Below are 16,396 nucleotides of genomic sequence, written 5' to 3' on the forward strand. Positions count from 1 at the left end.
TCAGGCGCCTAGCCCGCCGGCCCCTGCCCCTCGAGCGCGCCGCCGGCAGCCGCCCCCGCCCCGCGCCCGCCGCCGCCTCAGGAGCCGCCGCACCCGCCGCCGCTCCTGCTTGGGAAGGAAGCCGCCACCATGTTACTTTCTCCCCCTCCAACGCCTACAGGCGGGTCTAGGGCCCGCCCCGAAAGGAGGCGGTGGCGGGGCCAGGGAGCGGCGCTGCGGCGGCCAGGGGGCGCCGGCGGGAGCGGCCGGAGCCCGGGGCTCGGCCGCGGCACGGGCACCTGCGGCGGGCACCCCGAGGAGCCGGCCCCGTGTCCTCTCAGGGTGAGGTTACGGGGGGTGCCCGTGCCCTCGCTGTGGCTTCTGTGAGGTACTGGGTTGTACCAGGAAAAATGTAGTGAGAAAGAACACTTGGCGAATCATAGAATATTCTGAGTTGGAAGAAACCCACCAGGAGGTTCAGCTCGTAGCCCTACACAGGACGTCCTCGAGAATCACACCGAGAGCACTGTCAAAATGCTTCTTGAACTCTGCCATGCTTGGTGCAGGCTTCCTCCCTGAGGAGCCTGTTCCAGTGCCCAACCACTCTCGGGGTGAAGAACCTTTTCTTAATAGCCTACCTAAACATCCTTTGATGCAGCTTCATATCATTCCCTCCGGTCCTGTCACTGTTCACCAGAGACAAAAGATCAGTGCCTGCCCCTCCACTTCTTCTCAGGAGGAACCTGTGGACTGTAATGAGGTCTGTCCTCAGTCTCCTCCAGGCTGAACAGACCGAATGACCTCAGCTGATTCTCGTATGGCCATGATCATTTCAGGCGCCTACCCCAATGAGGCCATGCACTTCATAGGTGACTCTCATTAACCAAATAGTGCTTGTCACATTTTCTGAAAGACATAAAAGTGTAGTGGTCTGGACAAGCTCAGAGGAGCTTACCTTGGGTGAAGGGGAGATGGTAGATACAGTTTTTCTGTATTTTAATGAGGCTTTTGGTACTTGCAGCATCCTTCTGAACAAGTTGTCCCGCTATGAGAGGGGCAGGTTCACAGTGCATTGGGTGAAGAATTGGCTGAAGGGCAGAGCTCAAAGAGTAGCAGTGAGTGGGGCTATATCTGGCTGGCAGTGGGTCATCAGTGGTGTTCCTCAGGATTCAATTCTAGGGCCAGTCCTATTCAATGCTTTTGGTTTTTTGTGATCAGAAGGCAGGAGTTGAAAGCACAATTAGTATGTTTGCTGATGATACAAAATTGGGGGTTGCTGTTGAGTCTCCAGGAGGCCTCTTTGGATGCAAAGCAATCTGGATAGATCAGAGCATTGGAAATAATCAGTGGCAGGATGTCTAACAAGAACAAATACTAAATTCAGCACCTGGGCTGGAGGAACACTGGACACAAATACAGACTGGGAGAGGAGTGTGTGGAGAGCAGCCCTGCAGAAAGGGACCTGGGGGTGCTGGTGGGCAGCAGCTCAGTGTGAGTCAGCAGTTGTGTGCCCGGGCAAACCCCATCCCGGCTGCATCAGACATGGCAGCACCAGCTGGGATCAGGATCATCCTGCTGGATGCAGCCATGGTGTAGCCTCACCCTGAGTCCTGTGTGTAGTGCTGGGCCCCACAATTTAAAAAGGATGTGAAGGCCCCTGAATGTGTCCAGAGGATGGGAGAAAAACTGGTGAAACAGCTGGAAGGAGTGTCCTATGAGGAGCAGCTGAGGACTCTGGGTTTGTCTAGTTTGGAGAAAAGAAGGCTGAGGGATGACCTTGTTTCCCTGTACAGCTTTCTGAGGAGGGGATGTGGATAAGGATGTGATCTCTTCTCCCTGGGACCCAGCACCAGGATGTATGAGAATGGCCCAAAGCTGCACTGGGGAAGGTTTAGGCTGAACACTGGGAAGCATTTCTTTACCAGGAGGGTGGTCACACACTGGAACAGACTCCTTAAAGAAGTGGACAATGACCTAAGCCTATCAGTGTCTAAGAAGCTTTTGGATGGTGCCATCAATAAAGGACTCCATGTTTTACTCAGCCTGGGAGTGGTCAAGCAGTTGGACTAAATGATTGAAGGTCCCTCCCAAGAGGACCTACAATCTCTTGTAGAACCAAGTATTCTATTTGGTTCTACCCTAAGATGTCTTCCTTTCTGGCTGCAGATTTCTATCACCTCTCAGCAGCTCTGGCATCCATCAGATGTTCCACTATGCTGATTTTATTCAATAACTGACTAGGAAGATCAAGGGGTGTTCTAATGTGTTTATTTTTCTCCCTGAATTCTTGACTTAATAAAGTACCCTAAAAACTCACTGAGCAGTAGATCTGCCATAAAAAATGAGATGACTATCCTTTTGGTAGCACTTAGTCACTGTATTGCTCATGCCATCCTTAATTCCAAAGGAATACCCAAAGGAAAGAATGAGGCCAAGAGAAAGGCAGCTAATTTTATGTGTTTTTGAACCGATTTCACCCAGAGAGGTTAGCTCTGATCCTTGCATCTAAAGACGTAGTGGGTTTTTTTTTCCTGGAATACCATGAGTTTCTTGATCTTTTCTGCTCTTTTTGTCTTTTAACCAAAACAGATAATCTAAGCATCAATGTTTTTTGTTCAAAAATAATTCTTTGTACCATGCATGTGTCACGCAGCTTGTTACTGATCCTGAAAACCTATAATTTAAGGATTTTATATTATAGCAAATAATTCTGTTTAATTTGCATCTGAGTAGCAAAAAACCCCCCTCTGTTCAATGTAGTTTCAGATAGTTTTCAAAAATTGTCTTGACTTTGATTAGTCACCAATTGCCAAATTTACACTCCAGGAAGGCCTGATCCTTTAAAGTCATTGGAGCAAATAATTTGTTTATTTTGAGTCCTTGGGAATAAAAATACCTTTCCTTTTCAGTTTTCTTACAGAACACTTGAAAATTTCTTCATAACTGCTGGAAGATTTCATTCCTTAATCCTGTAGTTACCTCCAGTCATATGAATTGTGGAAATTACATCAGAGACCACTTCATCTTCTCTGTCTTTTGGAATTGACAGATGAAGTAGGAGTTGGGTCCATAAAGGAGATAGTGAAAATGAATAAAGGGATAGTTGCCTGCTGCCTCAGGGAGTTCTGCTGGTTGCAATCTGTTAAAAATTGCTTGAGGTAATGCTCTCACTGTAATCTGTGGAAGATCTGATCACTGTTTACTTTTGAGCAGTTGTGGCTGTGTTCTGTAATTCCATATAAGACAGAAAGCACTGAATCCGTGTGTTTCTTCTTATTGTACAACTGGTTATGGTTTCACAATTTATTTGCTCAGACTGTATGGTATGGGTGGGAGTGGAAGGTTCATAGGCTCTTTCTGGCTTTAATCAGTGACATACAGAGATGGGATAAAAATGAAATCATTGTCATATTTAGCTTCAGCTTAAAACATATATCCTGTAATTGGCAACTATTTCAGCAAATCTGTCTATTGGAAAAACACCTTTTTGTCTGAAAGTTTCAGGATTTCAATCCAGTATTATAAATTTTTGCTAGTTATCACTGTGTTATGAGATCAAAACCTAAGTTAGGGTATTCTTGGTGGAAAGGTCTTCATAGATACCAGCAGGGGAGAATACGGATCTCTATATTAACTATTTTTTAATGAATAATTGATGCTGCTTAAAATACTGCCTAAATTCAAGAATACTTTGAAATCATTCATTTAAAAAAATCATGTTATCTTGATATTTTCTACATAAAATGTGGCAGGATTTTTTGAGATGTTTATTTTCCAAAGGCTTTGTCAGTATATTTTTCTGAAAAATATCATGTTTCTTTTCCCTGTAAAAGCTTTCAGTTAGAGACTCTCTGTGTCCAGCTTAGAAGGCAACAGGTCTTAAAATTGTTTTTAAAATGTTTATGATTCCCTCAAGTATTATTTCTTACATGAGTCCTCAGTAGCTGGAAAAAAGAGGTAACTCCTGCTAAAAGGTATTGAGCATGATACCTCTCGGTTTTGGCTGCACATAGAAAAAGGGGGTTTCGGTTAGCACAAGATTGTTACAATCTGTTTTTGCTAGGACTCTCTTTTGTCTGTTTTTTGCTGTTAGATTTGGCTCTGGATTTTTTTAGCAGGTTCCTGGGTTAGCTGTTACACAACAGTCACTTCTCTATACTCCACAGAAGGTTCTGTTGCTTTTCCGTGTTGAACCTGGCCAGTTGGCCCATGTGAGCAAAAATGCACAAAAGACAGTAATTTTTTAAGTACACTCAGATTTGTGATTTATGTGATTTTTGATCCACCTGTAATTGCTGAGATAATTGATCCTATCCTAATGGGAATGTCTCTGAACATGAATTCTGTTTTAAAATTCAGGTCAGTTTATGCTGACCCACTCTGTCCGTCACTTACCTAACCTGACTTCTTAACTGTAAGTACTTACTTAGGTCTTAATGGCTGGTTTTAGTAACATAACCTCATTTTTCATTTATTTTCCAAGAGAACTCACTTCTTGGAAGTGAGAAAACTCTTTTTCTTGAGCAAAAACTTGCTCAGTTTATCAAAAGATCTGGGTTGACTTGATTGAAATAAATAAGTACCTTCACAAAGAGTAAATACGAGAGAAGTAAACAAAAAATAGAGACAAGAAACAAAAAATATTGTCTAGAATACAATGCGACACAAACTGCCCCTGGGTTGGGGAAATCCCTGGTATAATTACAGGCTGGAGGATGAACAGATTGAGAGCAGGTGAAGGAAAGGCTGGACACAACCCAGCAATGTGTGCTCACGGCCCAGAGAGCCAACTGTGTCCTGGGCTGCATCCAAAGCAGGGTGGGCAGCAGGGCCAGGGAGGGGATTCTGCCCTCTGCTCTGCTCTGGTGAGACCCCACCTGCAGTGCTGCATCCAGCTCTGGATGCAGGAAGGACATGGACCTGTTGGAGCAAATCTAGGGGAGGGATGGAGCACCTCTCCCAGGAAAACAGGCTGAGAGAATTTGGATTGTACAGCCTGGAGAAGAGGAGGTTTTGGGGTGACCTAATTGTGGCCTTCCAGTACCTGAAGGGAACTTACAAGAAAGATGGAGAGAGACCGCTCACCAGAGCATGTAGTGACAGGACAAGGGGGAACAGCTTCAAATTGAGACTAGATTTAGATTAGATATTAGCAAGAAATTCTTTACTGTGACAATGGTGAGGCACTGGCCCAGGTTTCCCAGAGAAGTTGTGGATGCCCCATCCATAGGAGTGTTCATGGCCTGGCTGGATGAAGCTCGGAGCAACCTGTTCTAGTGGAAGGTGTTGCTGGCCACAGCAGAGGGTTTGGAAATAGATGACCTTTATGGTCCCTTCCAACTCAAGATATCCTATGATTCTATGAAACTCAGATGTGAAATAAGACATAGTTTCTTACTGTGTACCCACTGAAAAAAGTTAGATATTTAATTTCTAGATGCTTTTTTGGGCACCATTGTTTATTTACGTGTAGTCTAAAGGTAATTCAAGCTAATAATTTTTATTGGTTTCAACATCTGTAATTAAATCCAACTTTTAGCATATTTATTTTAAAAAAATAGAACCTACCCAACTAGTCTTTCATTGGTCTTCTGAGGACTGACTGGAAATGTGTAACACTAAGCCAAATGAATTTGTTGTTTTACCCATGCTTAACAGAAAGGTAGAAGTTAGATATACAAGACAATAGGATGTTCCTTGTTAAATCTCAGAGATACTGCTGGAAATGGCCATGATCCTAGAAAGCTGAACACAAGAGAAAAGGAATTGGAGGCAAGTAAACAAACACATTATCATTCTATTGCCGTTTTCATTTAAGAATTAGGGAAGCAACAATGCTTACAGTGGGAGACTGCAAAATGTTTTCTAGGAAGGGAGTAGGGATGTGACTGGGGACTACTGTTGTGAGGGCCTTTGGCTATGAACCCAGGTGTCTGGGACCGGCATGCATCAGTTAGCCTCACTAGGAGTATGTGGGGGTGTTTCTTCCTGAGAGTTAACCACAGGTCTCTGTTGCTTGACTGTAGCTTTCTCAATATTTTGTCCTCTGACTTTACCCCTCCTCTAGCAATTTCTTCCCTGCTCACTCCTGTTCTCTAATCTCAGTTACAGCCTTGTGTCCTCAGTCATCCCACTCCATGAGGATACATATGAGGGGGAGAACTCCCTCATATGTAAGGATAAGCAAGATGTCTTAATGCAATCTGAGACTTATTAACTCAGGTTATGATTCCACAAACACTTCAAGCCCATGGAGGAGGCCACCATCATATCCCAGTGCATAGTTCTTAGTTGTCTTCTTAACCCTTTTGTTCTGACAAGACAGTTCATTTCATGTGGAATGATTAAACCCAGGCAACTGACATTTTAAGAAAACCACTGAGAAGCATAGGTTTAGCTTTCTTGTGGCTCCACAGATGCACTTCCTAGCAAAACAAAGACATCAGCAAGAGGATCCCTTTCCTAAGCCACTCAGTCTGCTTAAAGTGTGCTTCAGAAAGTACCTCTGAAAAGTGATAGGAGACTCATAGTAGTTCTAGTCACAGTGGAAGCAGGTAAGTACTCTTTGAGGTGTCGGACAGCAGGTAGGGTTGCCTTATCCAGACAGTTCAGGTTTCTATAAAAAAACCTATTTACATTTGGTATAAGTGAACTTAAAAGCTAAGTGGATTTAGTAAAGTCCACTCTTAAGATTTTAATCCTGGAAGCATTTATCTGAGACCCTATCTTAAGGGGAAAAATAATCACTCAGTGTGACTAATGGAGTTTGTTCCCATGCTCCAGAGCATATGTAAATACAGCAAATGGGTGTGTATGCATTTGGTTTTGTTTTTTCCTTTCACAGTTCCTTTTTCATTTATTAGGTGCTTTACAGGGAAAAGGATGGGAAGTGATAGACTAAGTACAGAGGCTGGTTTGTATATGGAAATAGAATATTTGATCCTGTTGGGGAGTCCTAGAATATAGAAGAGATTTTCTTTCAGGACTCTGCAGGTTAAGAGTTAGCTAGATGAATGCTGCCTAGCCCTTTTCTTTCCTGAGCTAATGGTGGTGTCATTTGAACACAAAAGACTGCAGCATTCCCAGAGGTCTCTCTGTTCATCTTTTCTATCTCCTGCTTGAGAAAGGTGGAGGGAATGACCTTGTAACATATTTCTGGCATCAGATGAGTGAGAAATGAGGTAGGGTATCTCCCTACCCAAGGTTTATGTCATTGGCTTAGGAGTGACTCAGCCTTTCATCTTTCCAAACTAAATAAATAGAGTTCTCTGCAGCACACCATGGGTGGTGCTTTCAGTCATGACCTTAGAAGTTTGTGTTCTCTTTGCTCCATTTGTATTTCTCTTCACTCTTTCCAGAAGAGTAACTGCTTATGGTACTTTCTTTTTCCTGAATCTTTGTTACCGTTCTCCACTTCTTTCCTAAATTTGTTACATATCACATAACAAATTGAAAGCCTAGGTGTATGATCAAATCAGCTCTATTTGATGGTAAAATGTGCAGATATGTTCCAGATGCATGCTACTCATTTATATCTTTTCAGGAAACAGGAAAATCTAGTAGCCAGAGCATATCACAAATGCACAAGTAATACACACAGCTCCTGTATTTCTACTTCATCCCCTGGGACTTTTAACTACCTTCTATGAATTCCTTAATCTCTCTATGCTAATCATAATATTACATAAATAATGTTTTCTGTAACATTGTGTTGCAGGTACAAAAATGCTGTTAGCGAGGATTTTCTTGTTATTTTTCTAAGTCCGTGAGAGACTTTTCTCTCTCACAGAAGAGGTAGCAGGGAATGTAAACAACCAAGCCACCTGCAACCTTGGAAAGTCTTGTTTATGGTATAGTAGAAAATATTTTGATAATGGATGTTCTAGGATTTTGGCCAGTCACACCCAAGGGGTGGCTGGTCCTTTGTTTGTAAAATAATTCAATAAATCAATCTTGCTGCACAACTCCTGCCTGCTGGATCTTCTCCTCCTCCTCCTCCCTATGGCTGCGGGACACGGTGATATACCGTAGGAACCAGGCCTGCCGTCATATTGTGTGATATCAGGATAAACATGAAAACTATTGTTACAATTTTTTTTTTTTTTACTATTGATTAACTAGAAAACTAGTACTCAAACAGAAAGATATTTCTCTGCTAGAACAATGTTTTCAGACTTCATTAACTGTTCCCTAGGTTTAACATGAAACATTGCAAAACCTTGTGAAAACTTTGCAATCTGAGATAATCCAAACACATACAAACGATTTTCTTCCAATTATCTGAAAGGAAATGTTATTTTACAAACAGAATAAGTAACAGCAAGAATAAATGTATGGTTAGCACTGGGTGAAAAACACTTACATGAATTAGTTCCTACACAGTTGTCTGATAAAGTAGTCAGCCTTGCTAACGTGTTGCCCATGCACAACTCGATGTAACTGAGAGCATGGACTGTTACTCTATGATTTTTGTTATTTTGACTATATTTAAAATGATAGAGTGGTCAATACTTGATATAGAGCTTTATAGGCTCATAACTGGATACTGTTGTACAGCAGCAGAAGCTGTTCCTCTGGTGTTTTATATTACAAGCATATATAGACAGTTCGATATGTGTGTAGTAATATTAATATCAATCAATTTCAGAATAGCTCTGTACTGTAGCATAAAGTCTAAAATCACTTATTCATACACTTAAATACATACATTCCCAAAATAATAAGCTTTCCTATTTGCAGAACGGTAGAAATAGAAGGGTTTCCTTACACTGTTAAAAAAAAAAGGTGAAGAAGCTTGACTCTGATTAGAATCTGGATCACTGGATCACAAGGGTCTTAATCAGAAATCAGTATTGTATATTCCATACTTTCATGTATTTCTATTATGAGTTTACTGGGTTTTCATGACACTTTGCAGAGTAGACATTTTTTAAAGCAATTTTATAATAAAATAAAAAATTGATATAACAATAAAAATAATGTTGTTTTCTTAAAGAATGTAATAAAAATTTAGCTGGAGTAGCTATGATTTAGGTACAGCAAGATTTCTTCTCAATTCTGAGCAAACTAAGGATTTTTAATGGCCTATTAAATGTAATTCTGTTAGGACATGTTAATCTACTTTTTAGGGTCTTCTCATTCCTCTTGTCTAATGCCGGTTTTCTTCTCACCTTTGTGGTTGTGGTTGGGGTTTTTTTGTTGTTTGGGGTTTTTTTCCTCTTTTTACATAAATTCCCAAGGAATTTCCATTTCAGCTGTATTCTGGTCTTTCAGAGAAAATTTGTAACTAAGCCTAAATCTGCCCATATTTGGTGATTTAGCATCTAGAACCAGAGGCACATAGTGTAGTACTAAAAGGTGTTCCATGCAGGTCTACTACCACTGTTGGAGATATTCTGTATGTCTTAGTAAATGTATACACAATTCGGATATTCTATGTCTGACAACAGAATTATTTTTTGGAAAAAGACAAAGTATTTCAAACATTCCTTAGTAATTTATGGTGTTTTGGGAAAATTTTTTGTAGATCACATTACATTGATTATTCAAATTGGATTACTTGCTATAAGAATCCATCTTATCCAGACGTAGGTACCTTCACATTGTTTTTCTCAAAACATGGAAGAAAGGTGTTTTTCATTATATCACTCGAGTAAATACAGAATTTTTGCATATCTACATTAAAAAAAAAAGACATCCGCAGGATGTCACTGACTTGGCCTGATGCTCTATGCTGCAGGTTCATACCTAGTGGAACAAACCCACGCCTGCAAGTACCTAATGAATTAGTACATAGATCTTTGAGTGGAATGTGTGAAGGACTTTGGTTTTATCTGGAGAATGCATGTTACATGAGTAATTGGTACAGTATGTAACAAAGATTCAGCAAACAAAGCATAACATAAGGACCAGATCTTCACCAATATAAGTTCACGTAGTACATTCACAGGCTGACAGTCTTCACACACTAAGGACCTTTCCCATTATGTAATGTACAAACGCAGCAACACTCAGCACATACTCAGTTCTTTGGAAGCTACCATGGTGCCATTGATGTAGTTCCAAGGATAGCAAAAATCCATTAGCTGTTGAATGTATGAGGTAAAATTGCTGGTGTTTCTTAGTTATTGCTGCAATAAGTCCTACTTATAATGTTACTATGATATAATTATGTGTATTACTTTGACACATCCTATTCAAATGTGTCTTCAAACATTGATTGTGCAGCAAATAGGAAGCATACAGAACAACCTTTTCCTTTCTGACCATTAGGTGGAGCAAAAATCTCCTGTATGGGAAAGTTATTTAATTTCTTTCCATCAAGTTGTCCCCACCTCTCTTTGGCTTTTTTGTGTTTAAAGTTTTCCCTGGCAGAGTGTGGCAGTATTGTATAATCTCCTTTCAGGAAATTTCAGACAGTGGAGTTGGTGTTACTTAAAAAGCTGAAAATGTTTTCAAAAGTTCAGCAATAAAATCATCATCATGAAGGCTTCCCTAATTATGGATGTTGTCGAGCTTTTAAGTTAAATGAATGTTTAAGCACTTTACTGGATTGTATCTTACACATTCCTTATATGTCTGCATTGCTGCACTAAATTATCTGATGAGATAAGCCTGTTTATCACATGGACCCTAATACCTAATTACCTACCTTTATGATGTCAATTTTTAAAATTGTTAAAACCAGCTAAAATTTATGATCTGAGAGGTCCTGATACTTCAGCACAGTTTGAATATGTTGTGTCCTGCTGGTGTTGCACTGGCTTTGTTTAGGCAGAGTGCTGCTACACACAGATACAGTTAAAACTGGAGTGCAAATGTCTTAATTTTATTTGTAATTCACAGAGCATGTAAGTCTCCTGACCTGAGGGAGGAAGGGGACAACTTGTGATTTACAGGATTTATTCTTCCTTGTAATGAGGGAAGGAAACACAAGAGATTCTAAATATGTTAGCAATAGTGTGATTTTAGTAGGAAGAGAAGGAAAAGTATTCCAAATTATAGCTGCTCCTTCTGAAAGTCTGTAAATGTATTTGTGGTAATTATAAATAGACAAAGCTTCTATTTATATTCTAATTTTTTTATATTCCACTGAGTTAATTTGAAGAATTCCTGGATGTTCCCTACCATGGTCCTTCATACTATGTATAGAGTTATGTAAAGATTTTGTAATTTTTTAAAATCATGCGTGCAGTATTCATAGGAAGGTTTTTAAAATTGTGGTTAATTGTCTAAACTTTAATGTCTGCTGTGACACGTTTCTTTCCAAATCTGATATAAAATGCAGAAACCAGTAATCTTTTAATGTGTTCAATTCCTGTTTTTTGTTTTTAGTAGTCTGTAAATTGCAAGCCATAAAATAGTGTTGAATTGGCTAAATGATACATGAAAGGCAAAAGCAAATCTTATAACTGGTTTTATGGAGGAGAAGACACTTTTTTCTAGGATATAAAATGGTATTTCTGTGGTATTTGAGGGACAGAAATCATAATCCATCACTTGCTGCCACAGGGCCTAATACTGTTTTCACTGAGAAGATAATTACAACCTTTAATGGTTGTCACTGTTTTGGAGACTGATTCAAAGAATATCTTCTCCTGAGTGAAACTGTCCTGGTTAATCGTCTCAGTTCATTGAAGGCTCTTATAATCTACAAAATAGTGTCTTCCTCCCTCTTGTCACAGTAAAAAGTAGTGTGTTTGAGGAGTACTGAAAAGTCAGGAGCAAATTTATGTGGTTTAGGTTGATGTTGCTTGACCTCTAAGAATGGATTTTCACAGTAGCCACATGACTAGGGCTGGCCATCCTTTAGTATTTATTAACAGTGTTTCTTAGATGAAAATGAGTAAATAGTTACCTAGAGAAGGACACAATTTTTTAGAATTAATACGGCATGTTAGTCTTACTACTCAGAAGATCCATATAAACGTAACAAGAATTAAGTTTTCACTTCAATGATTATTTTTGTGCTGAGCTGGGCAGCACTTCTGTCATGCTACTACAGTTAAGGGTTTCTTATATGTCTTACGCAACACGGTATGCATACTTGTGAGTAATTTCTCCTTGAATTATTGTTTCACTCTTGTACAGCTAGTTTATATGTTGATGTATGTGGAACTGCACACCAGATCTCCTACTTTTATGTGAAACTTCAATCAGACTTGTGATAGTGACAGGTTTTATGCTGTGCATCAGTATGGGTTTGCCTGGCAAAGTTTTGGTAGCCAAGGGTCTGCAGGGGTGTCTTCTCTGATAAGCTGCTAGAAGCTTCCTCGATGTCTGGCAGAGCCAATGGCAGATGGCTCTGAGAGGAACCTGCCACTGGACAAGGACGATCCCATCAGCAATGGTGGTAACACTTCTATAATAACATATCAAAGAAGGAAAAAAGGTATTGAGCAGACATAATTGCGGCCAGAGAAGAACAGAGAGAGAACATGTGAGAGGAAAAACTCTGCAGACACCAAGGTCAGTGGAGAAGGAGGGGGTGGAGGTGCTCCAGGCCTGAGATTCCCCTGTGGCCCATGGTGCAGACCATGGTGAGGCAGCTTACAGTCATTCTGCCACATAGGTTTTAAGAAGAAGTCTGTGAAATTTGCGGTCAACATGATAAGGACAGTAGAACAGAACAGCATTTGCTCTTATCAAGGACAGTAGAACACAACAGCACAACTTTGGAGAAATAGATTAAGGATGTAACTTAGGCAAACAGAAGTCATGCTAAACACAAGCAGGAAATCAGCTCAGCTCTGCAAGGCTGACAGAGTAGAAGTTATGCAAAACAACGATATTGCACTTACTCAAAAGCAGGGGTCAAGGAACAGCCACATAGAAATGACACTGGACATTGAAGACAGACCCCAAAGAATCACATAAGGACTTCTGGTAAGGGGAGTGATTATGTCAAATAAAGTCAAGTAAGTAGGGATAGCGAAAGAATAAGTAATCAGTGTGCATGATAAAAACTCTGTTCACTCGATGCTCAGGGCACTCAAAAGGAGGAAGGGTGCCCCGAGTGACCAGCAAGCTGTAATAAAGGCCTGCTTTTTAATACTCAGAACTGTGGTAGAAGTTTCTATCCGGCCAATTTCAGTATCAAACATACTAAGGAATTGGAAGAGCTTGGTGTTCCCAAGGATTTTTGTAAATACTTGTTTTTCTGGTCTTCAGAATATTTGTTTGCAACGAGTAATAGAATTAAAAGTTAAATTTTAAATTCCATGATGTTATAGTGATGAAAGTTACCGAAAGTATAGAGTCTGCTTTAAAACTATAGTCCTCAGAGTACAGATTTCTTCTTTATTCCTGCTTGTTACAGTTGGCAAAGACATCACAAGGGTTTAAGAAACTATAAGTTCCACTTAAACTCAGAAAAGATCATCAGTAAATTGTTGAGACAAAATTTATGGCCAATGTTTACAGTAATTTCCTATTTTTTCAAAGTAGACATGGAATGCCATCTAATGCCAAAATATATTTTTATTTTTTAAATATTCAGTGTAGGACAATGCTTTCATAAACAATGTGGGATTTATCCAAGAATATGGTAGTAAAGTTTTTGTCTATGAGAAGATACCAAGAATCTTTTTATCAAAAAAATGAATGCTTTGCTCACATCCAACTACGAATTTAGTAAATATATGTATAAAACTAAAATAGCTTACTTATCAACAGCCTTAGATTGTGATAGACCCACTACTTAAACAATTTGGCTAGCAATGGTACTTACAAGAACATTAAATAACTACTAGTGGAGGAAATTCAAGTGAAGTTACAACAGTAAGCAGAATTAAGAGGCCAACTAAATGAGGTTAAACAAAGCCAAGTGCCAGGTCTTTCCCTTGGGGCACAACAACCCCATGTAGCACTACAGGCTGGGGGCAGCATGACTGGAAAGCTGCCCAGTGGTAAAGGACCTGGGGGTGCTGGTGACAGCAGCTGAACATGAGCCAGCTGTGCCCAGATGGCCAGGAAGGCCAGTGGCATCCTGGCCTGGATCTGCAATAGTGTGGCCAGCAGGACCAGGGCAGTGACCACCCCTCTGTACTCTGCACTTACAAGGCCACACCTCAAATCCTGTGTTCAGTTTTGGGCCTGTCACTCACTATGGGACAGACGCTGAGGTGCTGGAGCGTGTCCAGAGGAGGGCAACGCAGCTGGGGAAGGGTCTGGAGCACAAATCTTTTGGGGAGCAGCTGAGGAAGCTGGGGTTGTTAAGCCTGGAGAAAAAGAGGTTCAGGGGAAATTTTATCACTGTCTGCCAATAACCTAAGAAAATAGAAACTTTTTTTGTCAGGAAAAGGACTGACATGGAAGAGTGGCCTCCAAATCCTGAGAGATTTATTCAGTGCCTGTTGGAATCTCTGTCTGCTCATTGAGGGATGTTAGACAGATCACATGTATTATAATCCAAAGTTTAGTGATGTTAATGGCAAGTTTCTAATGTATTGTTTAAGTCTGAGAATTAGGACTGTCAGAAGTGGAATGCTTGTTTAATAATAATAGTAGTAATAATAATAATAATAATAATACTCTTTTGCTCCTAATTAGGTTCTTACACACTTATTAGTTAACGGTGCAAAAAAATTCTGAATATCATTATTATTTAGTGTTATTAGCACAATTTCCATGAGGAGCACCATGGCTTTTTTGCTTTAAATAGTGTATAATACATTTGAGAAGATCATGTGGTGTTGGAAAATTATTATTTTTTCTTTGGAATTACCTTTTAAGATGTCACTGTTAGCAGTTACAAAATTTCAAAGTTCTTATGAAACAATAGCACAGAACTGAGGGGGTTTTTTTCTTTCTTTTTCTTAGTTTCAGTTGCTATAAGAAATATTACATCTGTAAAGGAAGCCATGATGTCTGTTTTTTGTCAGAAGCTCCATAATCTTGCAGTTTCACCAGAAAGAGAGCTTTATAAACAGGCCGCGCTGAAGGGATTTAGCAAAAGGTGAGGTACTGACATTAATTATTTAGATGAAGAAATTAATGTATTTCTGCTACCTGACTAGTTCTGTCCTTAATATTTGTGTAAATGTAGTTACTGAGCAGACGGATGAGCAAGCAAGAATAATCAGGGAGAAGATACCCTAATTTGTGAATCCATTGTCTTTCCTTATTTTTAAAATCAAGGGTGTGGATTTTGATACTAAAGACTATGAACATACAAAAGGAGAAGAGAGAGGAACTAGGGGAAAGGTCAAAGATGAAGTATTTAGCAATTCTGGTAGATACGTATAGCAGTCTGGCAATCTTTGTCTGACACATCCCTCTGCAATACAGAATAGAGGGGCAATAGGAACTGCTGACTTCACTCAGGAAGCTTGTTGTCTGCTGATTCACTGACTCACTATTGTTCACATCCAGAAAAAGTGGTTCCATATGAGAAGATGACTTCACAATTAGCTGAATAGTTCTGAGGAAAGTCAAGGAAAAAACACCAAGGTTTTGAGTGTAAAGGAATAGGTTTTAACTCCTCACAATATGCTTTTTTTTAAAAAAAGGCAGCCTAGGTAGGACAGAATGCTGACTAACCTAAAAGTGCACCTGCGTATTGCAAATAAAACATGGTTGTGATAAAGTAAGAAAAGTTGAAGAAACACAGACTTTTGGTAGGTACCAGGAAGAAAGATTAGAGATACTTTTATAAGTAAAGCTTAAACTGGGTTCCATTTGCTTAAGGTACTAAAGGGAGATGCCTCCCTTATAGGGAGATATTTACTGAAGTTCAGAAAAAGGGTTTTCAGAAAGTAGTTCCTCTGGAACCCTCCCACTGCTGGAGCAGGAAGGGCATGGATATTCAAAAGTCTCTTTGCATGCCTTTAGATTCAGTGCCTGCTTCCTGGGTTTGGGTGAAAAGTCACTCGTAGAGATCTCTGGTTGTTCATTCTTATGTGAAGCTAGCAGCAATTTCATGAAATAATTGTTAGTGGCTATCTATCATAGTTCTTATTTGAAAGATCAGTCACAACCTTAGCAGTAATTACTTACTAAGCAGCTAAACTGGGGTGAATTTATAAACCCGTCTTCCTAACATCTCAAAGGAAGAGACATTACTGTTACCTTTTTTTAGCAGGCATGCGGTAACTTCGAGCATTACTTTGTTTTCTCTTTGTATCATCCTTCTTTTAAGCTTAAATATAGAAGCCTAAAGTATCTGGGCAGAAGAAGGAAAAAAGCCAAAGAAGCCTGGAAGGAGCAAGAAGTTGGCTTGACAGGATGTAAGAAGAGCTCTCTGGCCTTGAGTTAGTTTTTTTTTCTCCTCTCAGCAGTTGTTGGTTACTGGAGCTACGAAATACACTTGTTTAAAAAGCTCTGAGACCATCCTTCCTCCTGGGGGTTTGGCTGCCTCAGGGCCAATTTAGTAGTGTTGAGGACTGTCTCCTCTCTCTGGTAAGCTTGGAGAGATCTG

At 40.0% G+C, this 16,396-nt stretch overlaps 1 protein-coding gene across 1 annotated transcript in view; it reads right to left on the minus strand.

The window, feature by feature from the left end:
- Positions 1-51, minus strand: part of DENND4C (DENN domain containing 4C) — a 74,011-nt gene extending 73,960 nt beyond the window's left edge. Inside the window, exon 1 of the mRNA XM_042012660.1 lies at positions 12-51. The gene's annotated coding sequence lies outside the window, so the exon portion shown is untranslated. The remainder of the gene's footprint in view (positions 1-11) is intronic.
- Between the last annotated feature and the right edge of the window lie 16,345 nt (positions 52-16,396).

Source organism: Corvus kubaryi, unplaced genomic scaffold, assembly GCF_017639235.1.
Source record: "Corvus kubaryi isolate FWS band 111438036 unplaced genomic scaffold, C.kubaryi_AGA036_p1.0 split1-37296, whole genome shotgun sequence".
Classification (NCBI taxonomy): Eukaryota; Metazoa; Chordata; class Aves; order Passeriformes; family Corvidae; genus Corvus; species Corvus kubaryi.